General features: G+C 35.8%; 1 protein-coding gene across 5 annotated transcripts in view; it reads right to left on the minus strand.

The window, feature by feature from the left end:
• Positions 1-12,595, minus strand: part of dock10 (dedicator of cytokinesis 10) — a 147,467-nt gene that overhangs the window by 116,432 nt on the left and 18,440 nt on the right. The window lies entirely within an intron of this gene.

The raw sequence follows: 12,595 nt of genomic DNA on the forward strand, positions 1-12,595 counted from the left end.
AGAAAACCCTTTGAATTTTCATTAAACCCTATTGAAAGTGTTTAAAATATCTGTATATGTCGTCTGTGTTATAATAAACACCTAAAAAAAGGCGCTTTTTGCATTTTCTTTTTTATAAACTCAAATGTGAAAGTGTGCCTTTTAGGTTCTGTGTGGTCGAGCGTGCTGTAATTAATGTTGGTGGTTCCTGCACATGTCTGTAATCATAGGAGAAAATAAAAATGTCTCCACCATAATCTATGCTAAAGTTATTGTATTCCAACTGATGAGAGGTGCTGTACAAGCCACAGGGAGCGATCATTGTTTTCATGTTTCACTATTCTTTTGTTTGATCAAACATAATTCACTGTGTTTGGAGCACATCAGACATATAAAAGCATTACTTATGCACATCAGCTCAAAAACAGAGGAGAATGGCCCTGAAGCGCACAGCATAAGGTAAGAGATGACAGCTGTCTGTGCTATCTGGGGCTGCTTATTGATCATAAATGTATTGATTTCACTTCTGCGCCATGGAAACACCGCAATTTATTTGACAACTGTTTGATATGTGAATATAATTCAGTAAAAAGAATGCTGGAACCGTATGAGCACCGGCAAGAGCTTTCATTTGAGCTATAACTTGTACATGTGTCATATAAAAATATGAAAATGAACCAATGTTCAATACCCAAAATACTGTGTATTTAAGTGTTAATTACTTTTGTACAGTAGAATAAAAACCAAAGTGAGGCAGATGTGCATAAAATATAGATTCTACACTTTCAAACGAAACCACTTACGGGGGTCTGGTGCAATGCTAGCCCTTTAAATCTTAAAGTGAAAGTCGATGACGTCACGAACCCGGTACCGGATCCAGAGAATTTAACTGGTTAATTAAGGTGAAGTTAGGGTCATCCCACATGGAAAGAACCTAAATAAACATATATGTAAAAAACGTGCTGGGTAAGTTGGCGGTTCATTCCGCTGTGGCGACCCCGGATTAATAAAGGGACTAAGCCGACAAGAAAATGAATATGAAATAACAAGTGATACCAAATTTAAGTGGCACATACATTCGCTTTTTTTGCACTATGTTAAGTTAGTTCTTAGTTATTGCCTTGATAATAGAAAATATGACCTAGTCAAGTCATCATGTATGACAGTTGCCAAAGTGAGATATGAGCTATAAAGGAGACATATATCATGAGTGAACATAAAGGGCTTATATGTGGATATGAAGAAGCAATACAGGAGACCTATTTGGCCTGTATATGCACCTCAATATTGCCATTTAGACATATATGCAGCAAATATATTATCATATATGTGCATATATACTGCATATAGGTTACATATATGCACATATATACTCATATAGTTTCTTACAATGTGTGATATAGGCAGGTCATTAAATTAAGCCTTTATATGTCACTTTAAGCTGAATACTAGTGTCTTAAAGAATATCTAGTCTGATATTATTTACTGTAATCATGACAAAGATGAAGAATAATCAGTTATTAGACATGAGTTATTAAAACTATTATGATTAGAAACGTGTTGAAGAAATCTGCTCTCCGTTCAACTGCACACGTTTCTTTCCACGCCAGGTTCACCTGTTTGGTACCTTAAACTTTTGAGGATCTGTAGATTGGAGCTGTCTTACAATACCACAAGCATTAGCTCTTTTTAGATTTACTACCCTGAACCATCTGAGTCACACCAGAGCCACAACTTCAGATTCACAGCAGCCCCTCCTCATGACTGTGCAGTGCCGTTACAAAAATAACCTGCTGTTGAAAATATCTAAAAAGCAAAACATATTGTGTTGTTTTTAGAAATAATGTGTGAAAATGAAGTGAATTTTTCCATTATAACAAGCAAAATAATCCACCAATGGGCTAAGTGAAATCATCTTACGTCAAGAGGAGAAACAAGATTACTTTGCTTACCCTGTTGGCAGATTATTTCGCTTGTTTTATGGAAAAACTCACTATATTTGGGATAATTATGTATTAAAAAAGACAATTAGTTTAGTATGTCTAGAAAATGCTCCCTGATTTAAGAATGTTTTACAGTTTTGCCCTAAAAACAAGACAAAAACTGTGGAAAATATCTAAAATTACTGATTTGGTAATTAACAGACCTAATAAAAGCCCCGACAGGGGAAAACCAGCAACAATCAAGAATGCATGATTATATGGTGTCATGACTTAGTGAGGGTAGTCAATTTGTGAAAATATCTAAAAAGCAAAACATATTGTCTTGTTTTCAGAAAAAAATAATGAAAATGAAGTGAATTTTTCCATTATAACAAGCAAAATAATCCACCAATGGGCAAAGTGAAATAATCATAATTATAATTATGTCAAGAGGAGAAACAAGATTACTTTGCTAACCCTGTTGGCAGATTATTTAGCTTGTTTTAAGAAAAAAACTCACTTTATTTGAGATAATTATGACTATATGTTTTGCCTGTCTAGAAAATTCTCCCTGATTTAAGAATTTTTACATTTTTGGACTAAAAACAAGACAAAAACTGTCAAAAGAATATTTAAAATGACCGATATGGATATAACTATTATGATTAGAAATGTGTTGAAGAAATCTGCTCTCTGTTCAACTGCACACGTTTCTTTCCACGCCAGGTTCACCTGTTTGGTACCTTAAACTTTTGAGGATCTGTAGATTGGAGCTGTCTTACAATACCACAAGCATGAGCTCTTTTTAGATTTACTACCCTGAACCATCTGAGTCACACCAGAGCCACAACTTCAGATTCACAGCAGCCCCTCCTCATGACTGTGCAGTGCCGTTACAAAAATAACCTGCTGTTGTACATCCAATAACGCTGGGATGCATTTCTTTTAGGCATTCTGCTCTGAAAAGGGAGGCGTTCTGAGCCGCACTGCTATTTTGAGAAACTATAATAGATTTTTTAATAGACCAAAACAAACCCGATCTATTGTCCAGCACAGAGCGCGTAAGTTGTGCGCCTCTCTTACACACTGCTTAATACACACAAGATGTAGAGCAGTACGCAAATATCTTTACATATGAAAAAGAATTAAAATATTAAGGATATATATAGGATATAATAAGAATATATAAAGGATATAAATATAAAGGATTAAAATATTACAAAACATATTATTTTCTAGCCTACATAAATATGAAAAATCACTGCTTTTATGTCTTCTTCATCTCGGGAGGCTTTTTCAGTTCATTCATAACAATTTGCTTTTGTATGATGTTATTATTATTAGCAGTATTATTTATTATATCCATATTTATATTTGTTTTTATTAAAAACAAGCTTAGATTTGTCCACCTGTCAGGTTTTAGACCATATGGGGCACAGCATGTGTTTTAGGATATAACTCAGGTTTTTGAGCACACTTCATTATTATTGTTGATTTATTCGTTTGCTGGAAATTAGAACTGAATTTAGAAAAAGTTTTGACGCAAATATTTGCGCTTAACAAACAAAATTAATTATTTATAGACTAATTGATGTCTGTGCGTAAAGGTTTCCCTATCCACGAGTCTGAAAGTGAAAGTTTATAATTTATCTCTCATTCTCATGAGATGCTCTCTTTAACTGTTTTCTTGCTAGTGAAATGCTCAGTTTTTCCACTTACAAAGTCGTCATGTAAATAGCAAATGCGCTTATGGCGCTACACAACTGGCTCTTAAAGGGAATGGGAGATGAGACTCTGGTTGGTTAATTCTCAAAACACACCTATAACTCATTAAGAGAATAAGCTCAACCCTTTTAGACCATGCGCCACGGCGCAAAGCGGTCTTGCCCCGTCCTTATATTAGCAAAAGTGGATTCTGACACGCCCTGAAAGCGTTTGCGCCCTGCGCTTTGCACTTTGCAAATGGACCATAAAAATAGAGCCCATAGTCTTGTTTTCAGAAATAATGTGTCAAAATGAAGTGAATATTTCCATTCAAATAAGCAAAATAATCCACCAATGGGCTAAGTGAAATAATATTACATCAAGAGGAGAAACAAGATTACTTTGCTTACCCTGTTGGCAGATTATTTCGCTTGTTTTATGGAAAAACTCACTTTATTTGGGATAATTATGTCTTAAAACAAGACAATATGTTTAGCTTGTTTAGATTAGAAAATGCCTCCTGATTTAAGAATTTTTACATTTTTAATTTTTTAATTTTAAAATATTTAAAATTACTGATTTGGTAATTAACAGACCTAATAAAAGCCCCGACAGGGGAAAACCAGCAACAATCAAGAATGCATGATTATATGGTGTCATGACTTTGCAATCAAAATATGTGATTATAATGGAAGTCAAAGGGGCAAAAACAGCCCCCAACACACAGTGAGGGTAGTCAATTTGCCCGGAGTGTATTGTTGAGTTTTTGAAAAGTTCCAAAGCATGGATTTTTAGTCTTGTTTCAAGTGAAAATATCTAAAAAGCCAAACATATTGTGTTGTTTTTAGAAATAATGTGTGAAAATGAAGTGAATTTTTCCATTATAACAAGCAAAATAATCCACCAATGGGCTAAGTGAAATCATCTCATGTCAGGAGGAGAAACAAGATTACTTTGCTTATGCTGTTGGCAGATTATTTCGCTTGTTATATGGAAAAACTCACAATATTTGCGATAATTATGTCTTAAAAAAGACAATTAGTTTAGTATGTCTAGAAAATGCTCCCTGATTTAAGAATGTTTTACAGTTTTGCCCTAAAAACAAGACAAAAACTGTGGAAAATATCTAAAATTACTGATTTAGTAATTAACAGACCTAATAAAAGCCCCGACAGGGAAAACCAGCAACAATCAAGAATGCATGATTATATGGTGTCATGACTTTGCAATCAAAATGTGTGATTATAATGGAAGTCAATGGGGCAAAAACAGCCCCCAACACACAGTGAGGGTAGTCAATTTGCCCGGAGTGTATTGTTGAGTTTTTGAAAAGTTCCAAAGCATGGATTTTTAGTCTTGTTTCAAGTGAAAATATCTAAAAAGCAAAACATATTGTGTTATTTTCAGAAATAATGTGTGAAAATGAAGTGAATTTTTCCATTATAACAAGCAAAATAATCCACCAATGGGCTAAGTGAAATCATCTTACGTCAAGAGGAGAAACAAGATTACTTTGCTTACGCTGTTGGCAGATTATTTCGCTTGTCATATGGAAAAACTCACTATATTTGGGATAATTATGTCTTAAAAAAGACAATTAGTTTAGTATGTCTAGAAAATGCTCCCTGATTTAAGATTTTTTTTTACAGTTTTGCCCTAAAAACAAGACAAAAACTGTCTAAATATATTTAAAATGACTGATTTGGTAATTAACAGACCTAATAAAAGCCCCGACAGGGAAAACCAGCAACAATCAAGAATGCATGATTATATGGTGTCATGACTTTGCACTTAAAATATGTGATTATAATGGAAGTCAATGGGGCAAAAACAGCCCCCAACACGCAGTGAGGGTGGTCAATTTGCCCGGAGTGTATTGTTGAGTTTTTGAAAAGTTCCAAAGCATGGATTTTTAGTCTTGTTTCAAGTGAAAATATCTAAAAAGCAAAACATATTGTGTTGTTTTTAGAAATAATGTGTGAAAATGAAGTGAATTTTTTCATTATAACAAGCAAAATAATCCACCAATGGGCTAAGTGAAATCATCTTACGTCAAGAGGAGAAACAAGATTACTTTGCTTACGCTGTTGGCAGATTATTTCGCTTGTTATATGGAAAAACTCACTATATTTGGGATAATTGTGTCTTAAAAAAGACAATTAGTTTAGTATGTCTAGAAAATGCTCCCTGATTTAAGAATGTTTTACAGTTTTGCCCTAAAAACAAGACAAAAACTGTCTAAATATATTTAAAATGACTGATTTGGTAATTAACAGACCTAATAAAAGCCCCAACAGGGAAAACCAGCAACAATCAAGAATGCATGATTATATGGTGTCATGACTTTGCACTTAAAATATGTGATTATAATGGAAGTCAATGGGGCAAAAACAGCCCCCAACACGCAGTGAGGGTGGTCAATTTGCCCGGAGTGTATTGTTGAGTTTTTGAAAAGTTCCAAAGCATGGATTTTTAGTCTTGTTTCTAGTGAAAATATCTAAAAAACATATTGTGTTGTTTTCAGAAAATATGTGTGAAAATGAAGTGAATATTTCCATTATAACAAGCAAAATAATCCACCAATGGGCTAAGTGAAATCATCTTACGTCAAGAGGAGAAACAAGATTACTTTGCTTACGCTGTTGGCAGATTATTTCGCTTGTTATATGGAAAAACTCACTATATTTGGGATAATTGTGTCTTAAAAAAGACAATTAGTTTAGTATGTCTAGAAAATGCTCCCTGATTTAAGAATGTTTTACAGTTTTGCCCTAAAAACAAGACAAAAACTGTCTAAATATATTTAAAATGACTGATTTGGTAATTAACAGACCTAATAAAAGCCCCAACAGGGAAAACCAGCAACAATCAAGAATGCATGATTATATGGTGTCATGACTTTGCAATCAAAATGTGTGATTATAATGGAAGTCAAAGGGGCAAAAACAGCCCCCAACACACAGTGAGGGTAGTCAATTTGCCCGGAGTGTATTGTTGAGTTTTTGAAATATTCCAAAGCATGGATTTTTAGTCTTGTTTCAAGTGAAAATATCTAAAAAGCCAAACATATTGTGTTGTTTTTAGAAATAATGTGTGAAAATGAAGTGAATATTTCCATTATAACAAGCAAAATAATCCACCAATGGGCTAAGTGAAATCATCTTACGTCAAGAGGAGAAACAAGATTACTTTGCTTATGCTGTTGGCAGATTATTTCGCTTGTTATATGGAAAAACTCACTATATTTGGGATAATTATGTATTAAAAAAGACAATTAGTTTAGTATGTCTAGAAAATGCTCTCTGATTTAAGAATTTTTTTACAGTTTTGCCCTAAAAACAAGACAAAAACTGTGGAAAATATCTAAAATTACTGATTTGGTAATTAACAGACCTAATAAAAGCCCCAACAGGGAAAACCAGCAACAATCAAGAATGCATGATTATATGGTGTCATGACTTAGTGAGGGTAGTCAATTTGTGAAAATATCTAAAAAGCAAAACATATTGTCTTGCTTTCAGAAAAAAATAATGAAAATGAAGTGAATTTTTCCAATATAACAAGCAAAATAATCCACCAATGGGCAAAGTGAAATAATCATAATTATAATTATGTCAAGAGGAGAAACAAGATTACTTTGCTAACCCTGTTGGCAGATTATTTAGCTTGTTTTAAGAAAAAAACTCACTTTATTTGAGATAATTATGACTATATGTTTTGCCTGTCTAGAAAATTCTCCCTGATTTAAGAATTTTTACATTTTTGGACTAAAAACAAGACAAAAACCGTCAAAAGAATATTTAAAATGACCGATATGGTAATTAACAGACCAAATAAAAGCTTTTGCATCAGTATTTTTATTAAACATGAGCTAAATCACACTATTTTAGGCAGGATTCGCACAGTTCTGTGCTCTACGAGTGCTGTAAGTAGCATAAAAACACATTAGTGCACTTAACTTTTGCTCGCAGATGTATTGAAAGGTGTTTGGATGTTTGGGGTGTGTTAACTGCAAAAATAAATGTATGTGTTAAAAGATGAGGTTATTTCTGTGTAAAACCTCACCACACAGGATATTACACACCTACAGCAAACTTCTGAGAAACACAAACCTTAACACGCTAACACACACACACACACACGCACACACATTTATATATACTATATATATATATATTATATATGTATATAAAAACTAAAAGCGAAAGGTGAGGGTGCAATTTGTCAAGCTCCTGCAAGCACTCAGCAAACTGAAGCACTCTGCAGTGGTTTAAGGTTCATTTCCTTCACCTCTTTTGTGCCATCTAGTGTCCACATCTACACCACACATGTTTCCAGTTTTCAATCAAACCAGCATTCTGTTGAATCCTAATTCATTTATTCAGTAATTTTCCATCGGCTTAGTCCCTTTATTAATCAGGGGTCGCCACAGCAGAATGAACCGCCAACTGCCCTTCCATCTACAACCCTATACTGTGAAACACCCACACAAACACACACATACACTACGATTTAGTTCCTTCAATTTATTAACAGCGCATGTGTTTGGACTGTGGGGGAAACCGGAGCACCCGGAGGAATATGGAGCTAATCATATGCCAAAACAATCTGAATTTGAATCGTGTTCATTTGAGTTATTGACTACAGTAGTTTAATAAATCTGAATTTATAAATGCCGTTAAAACTGTTTTGAATGTGAATCTGATTTTAATTTGAGTTTTCTTAATTTGAATCTGAATTTCTGAAATGTAAGGCAACTGAATTTCTCAAGGCAGAATTTCATATACACGCATTTTCAAACTTCATCAATTTTGTAAAAATAGTTTCAAGTTTTAAAGATGAAAAAAATTCAAAACATCAAGTTTAATATCCCAAAATTCAAAACCAGAAATTCAGATTGTGAAATTCAATAGAAATAAAGAAATAGGAAATCTTACTTTAATAATAATAATATTTAAATGATGATGATTATTATTAGTAGTATTATTATTATTAAGTAGGATATTATATATTTATTTATTTATTTATTATTTATTTTTTTAAAGTCTACTTTTACAATTTGACACATGCAAACCACTGCAGAAATGTTCTAACCAGCAGGCCCATGTCATATACAGTACAGATATAAATAACCTACAATAAATTAAAAGAATTAACGTATGCTGTGTTTTTTTTTTTTTACAAGCTTTGGAGACGTAACAAAAATTCCGCTTTTAAATAATAGGTCACCTACAGCTTTCATCATGAGGCTGTGTTCAAAATGACTTCAATGTTTTCAAAGTGCACTGCGTAGGGAGCACAATTGTAAACATGAAGATCGCTAAAACTGAACTGTAAAAGTACTTTGAAAGCAAATTACACCTAAGAGTGATGACTTACAAGCTTATTTAATAATTGCAAGTTTGAATGTTAGAATGTTCTAAATGAATAGGGCATAGGGGGGATGAGTGGGAATAGAACACAGCCAGGAACTATGTTTCTAACTACAGCTCCAGAGGTGTAGTTGCAGGTGTACAAGTTTGCGAATGTTGGATTTGGGATGGATTTGGGAAACGGCAAATCAACAAATTATAATTGTAACGACGGAACTTGCAATCTTAGTTGGCTAACGATGGTTTTGGAAACGCACCTCAGGTTAGCATTTTCTTTTATTCCCCTAACATTAGTCTAATTTATTTAATTATTTATCTGCCTGCACTATTAATTTATATAAATTAATTTATATATTAATTAACAAAGGAATTTGTGGATGTATTTATTTATTTGCTAATTTATTTATTTCAGATTAATATTATTATTAATATTGCAAATATTTATTGGAGATTTCATCCCATAAGTTTCCCAGAGATGGGTTGCGGCTGGAAGGGCATCCACTGCGTAATGCATATGCTGGATAAGTTAGCGGTTCATTCCGCTGTGGCGACCCCGGATTAATAAAGGGAGTAAGTCGAAAAGAAAAGGAATAAATGAGTCATCCCATATAGACTAGACAAAAACACAGCTAATAAAGGAATAATACAAATAATAATAACATTAATAAATGAGTTTTGATTTCAAGTGCACTTTAAAGTAGCTCTGTTGACTCCAACTAAGAAAACCAAAAGAAACTGTGGCAAGAATCACTTACAAAAAAATGTAGAATTAAAATCTGGGACGGCATGGTGGCTCAGTGGTTAGCATTGTCGCCTCACAACAAGAAGGTTGCAGGTTCAAGTCCCGGCTGGGTCAGTAGGCGTTTCTGTGTGGAGTTTGCATGTTCTCCCCGTGTGTGGGTTTCCTCTGGGTGCACTGGTTTCCCCCACAGTCCAAATGTGCTATATGGCCGTAGTGTAATTGTGTGTGTGAGTGTGAATAAGGGTGTATGGGTGTTTCCCAGTACTGGAGTGCAGCTGGAAGGACATCCGTTGTGTAAAACACATGCTGGATAAGTTGGTGGTTCATTTTGCTGTGGCGACCCCTGATAAATAAGGAACTAAGCTGATTTCATGTGCACTTTAAAGTAGCTCTGTTGACCCCAACTACTGTAAGCAAGTCAAAAGCAATGTGAAAATAAAATCTGTCCAGCCAAAAAAAGCCAATGATCGGCCAGCAGGGGGCAGTCTCAGCTCTTACACAGGCTGTTTCTCCCCCCTCCCGTCTTTTTTCTTTCTTTTTGAGAAAAGGAAACTATTAATTCCTCCACAGGGAAGCATTAATAGCCCTCAGACATGAAGGAGTAGAGGAAGATAAGCATTGAGTTTCCATTTTCTTCTTCCTTCCCTCACCCTCTTTTTGTTTTGCTGTGTATAATTCCTATTTTGGGGTGGCTCATTGGTTAGCACTGTCGTCTCACAGCAAGAAGGTCGCTGGTTCCAGTCCCGACTGGGCCAGTTGGCATTTCTGTGTGGAGACTGCATATGTTGCACTGTTGGGGTGGGTTTCCTTCAGTTTCCCCCACAGTCCAAACACATAGGCTATAGGGGAATTGATGAACTGAATTAATTTAGTGTATAAGTGTGTGTGTGAATGTGAGTGTATGGGTGTTTCCCAGTACTGGGTTGCGGATGGAAGGCAATTTGCTGTGTAAAACATATGCTGGAATAGTTGGCGGTTCATTCCGCTGTGGCAACCCTGAAGAAAAATGAATGAATGAACTATTTCATTTGACTAAGCTTTTGTTTTATATTCAGCATAGCTCTCAGTGACTCTGAATGGTTTCTTTTGTACTGACGTTTGAACAGATCTAAAAGTGTTTTATGAGACCAGGCTAGTTGTACAGTTGAAGTCAGAATTATTCGACCTCCTGTATATTTTTTTCCCCTGTTTCTGTTAAACGGAGAGCAGACTTCTTCAACACATTTTTAATCATAGTTTTAATAACTCATTTCTAATAACTGATTTGTTTTCTCTTTGTCATGATGACAGCACATAATATTAGACTAGATATTCTTCAAGACACTAGTGTTCAGCTTAAAGTGACATTTAAAGGCTTCACTAGGGTAATTAGGGTAAAGTTAGGGTAATTAGGCAAGTCATTGTATAACAATGGTTTATTCTGGAGACAATCCAACACTAATATTGCTGAAGGGGGCGAATAATATTGACCTTAAAATGGCTTTAAAACCAAACCAAGCTCATTCTGGAAACATAGCCCCACGGACGTTTCTGGAGACCGCGATTTACGTGGATGGAGGTACGTACAGTATGGCCGCGTTTCGTTTTTTATTTCGAGCGATTGCTGCGGGGCGGTGTGACGCCGCTCCGCTCCTCTTCCTCTTCGGCTGACGGCTCGCCTCCAAGTGGAGGGCTTTCCCACTGCTACTAGTTTGTCCGTTTAGCTCGCAGCGTTACGTCGGCGGAGCTGAGGCCTGGAGGAGGAGGAGCCGGCCATGGGGACGACCGGGATCGAGTCCGGGGAAGAGCGGTTCCAGAAATCAGGTAAGATGAAAAACAGAATCCAAAAAATAAGGGGGAGAACGTGGCGAGATCCGAAAACGCGGTCGAAATCAAAGACGACGGCTTTTGCTTTTTTTTTTCTGGACGGCTTTTGCAAACCGTCGCTTGGGTTTAGGGAAGGAGGAGGAGGAGGAGGGCGGCCGGGTCGGCCGTTTGGTCGGCTGCCCGGGCGATTGTTCAGCCAGCCAGTCGGACGGACAGTCTCTCCACAGAGGCCTCTGGTGGCTTTTCACCCGAGAGGCGTCCGAGACGCAAAAAAGCGCGCACAGCGGCCTCTCGCGGATTTGCGAAAACAAAAACTGCTCGAATACGTACCTCCTGGGATGTATTTCGCGGTCTGCAGAAACGTCAGCGGGGCTACATTTCCACAATGAGCCTGGGTTGTTTAAAACAATTAAAAACTGCTTTTACTCTAGTTAAGATAAAACAAAAAAGACTTTATGCAGAAGAAAAAATATTATAGGAAATACTGTGAAAAATTCCTGAATCTGTTCAACATCATTTTTAGAGATATTTAGAGATGGTTTTGCATGTTAATGGATTTTCCTAATTAAAGAGCCCCTATTATGCATTAATAATTATATTATTTTGGTTTTAGGGTTTCCAGCAACACGCTAATATGCATGCAAGATCAACAAACTCTTTCATTGTCTAATAATATGCATTTATTTTTACCTAATTATCCTAACGACTCCCATATGATTCATTCAGCGATTCATTTGTTCCCAAACCCCTTCTTAGAGTAATGCTCATCTGCGCTGATTGGTCCGATGATCCACCCTGTTTTGATTGGTCAACTGCGTTCAGTGTGGACAGAGGGAAATGCTCAGCATGGCTTATCAAAAAGTAGTCAGAGTGCAGAGTGTGTGTAAGAGCCCAATGCAGGAATGCATTAAAGCAATGCAGTTTAACACCAGCATATTGCTCTACTCTTAACCATAAGTGAAAATAGTGACACACAATCAGTATTAATGCACACAGTGGCAAAAGCTGAACTATTTTGAAACTTGGCCACCACACGTTTGTAGGTACAGCTGACGGTGGCCAAAGCAACA

The sequence above is a fragment of the Danio rerio genome, chromosome 15 (assembly GCF_052040795.2).
Source record: "Danio rerio strain M-AB ecotype USA chromosome 15, GRCz13ab, whole genome shotgun sequence".
NCBI lineage: Eukaryota > Metazoa > Chordata > Actinopteri > Cypriniformes > Danionidae > Danio > Danio rerio.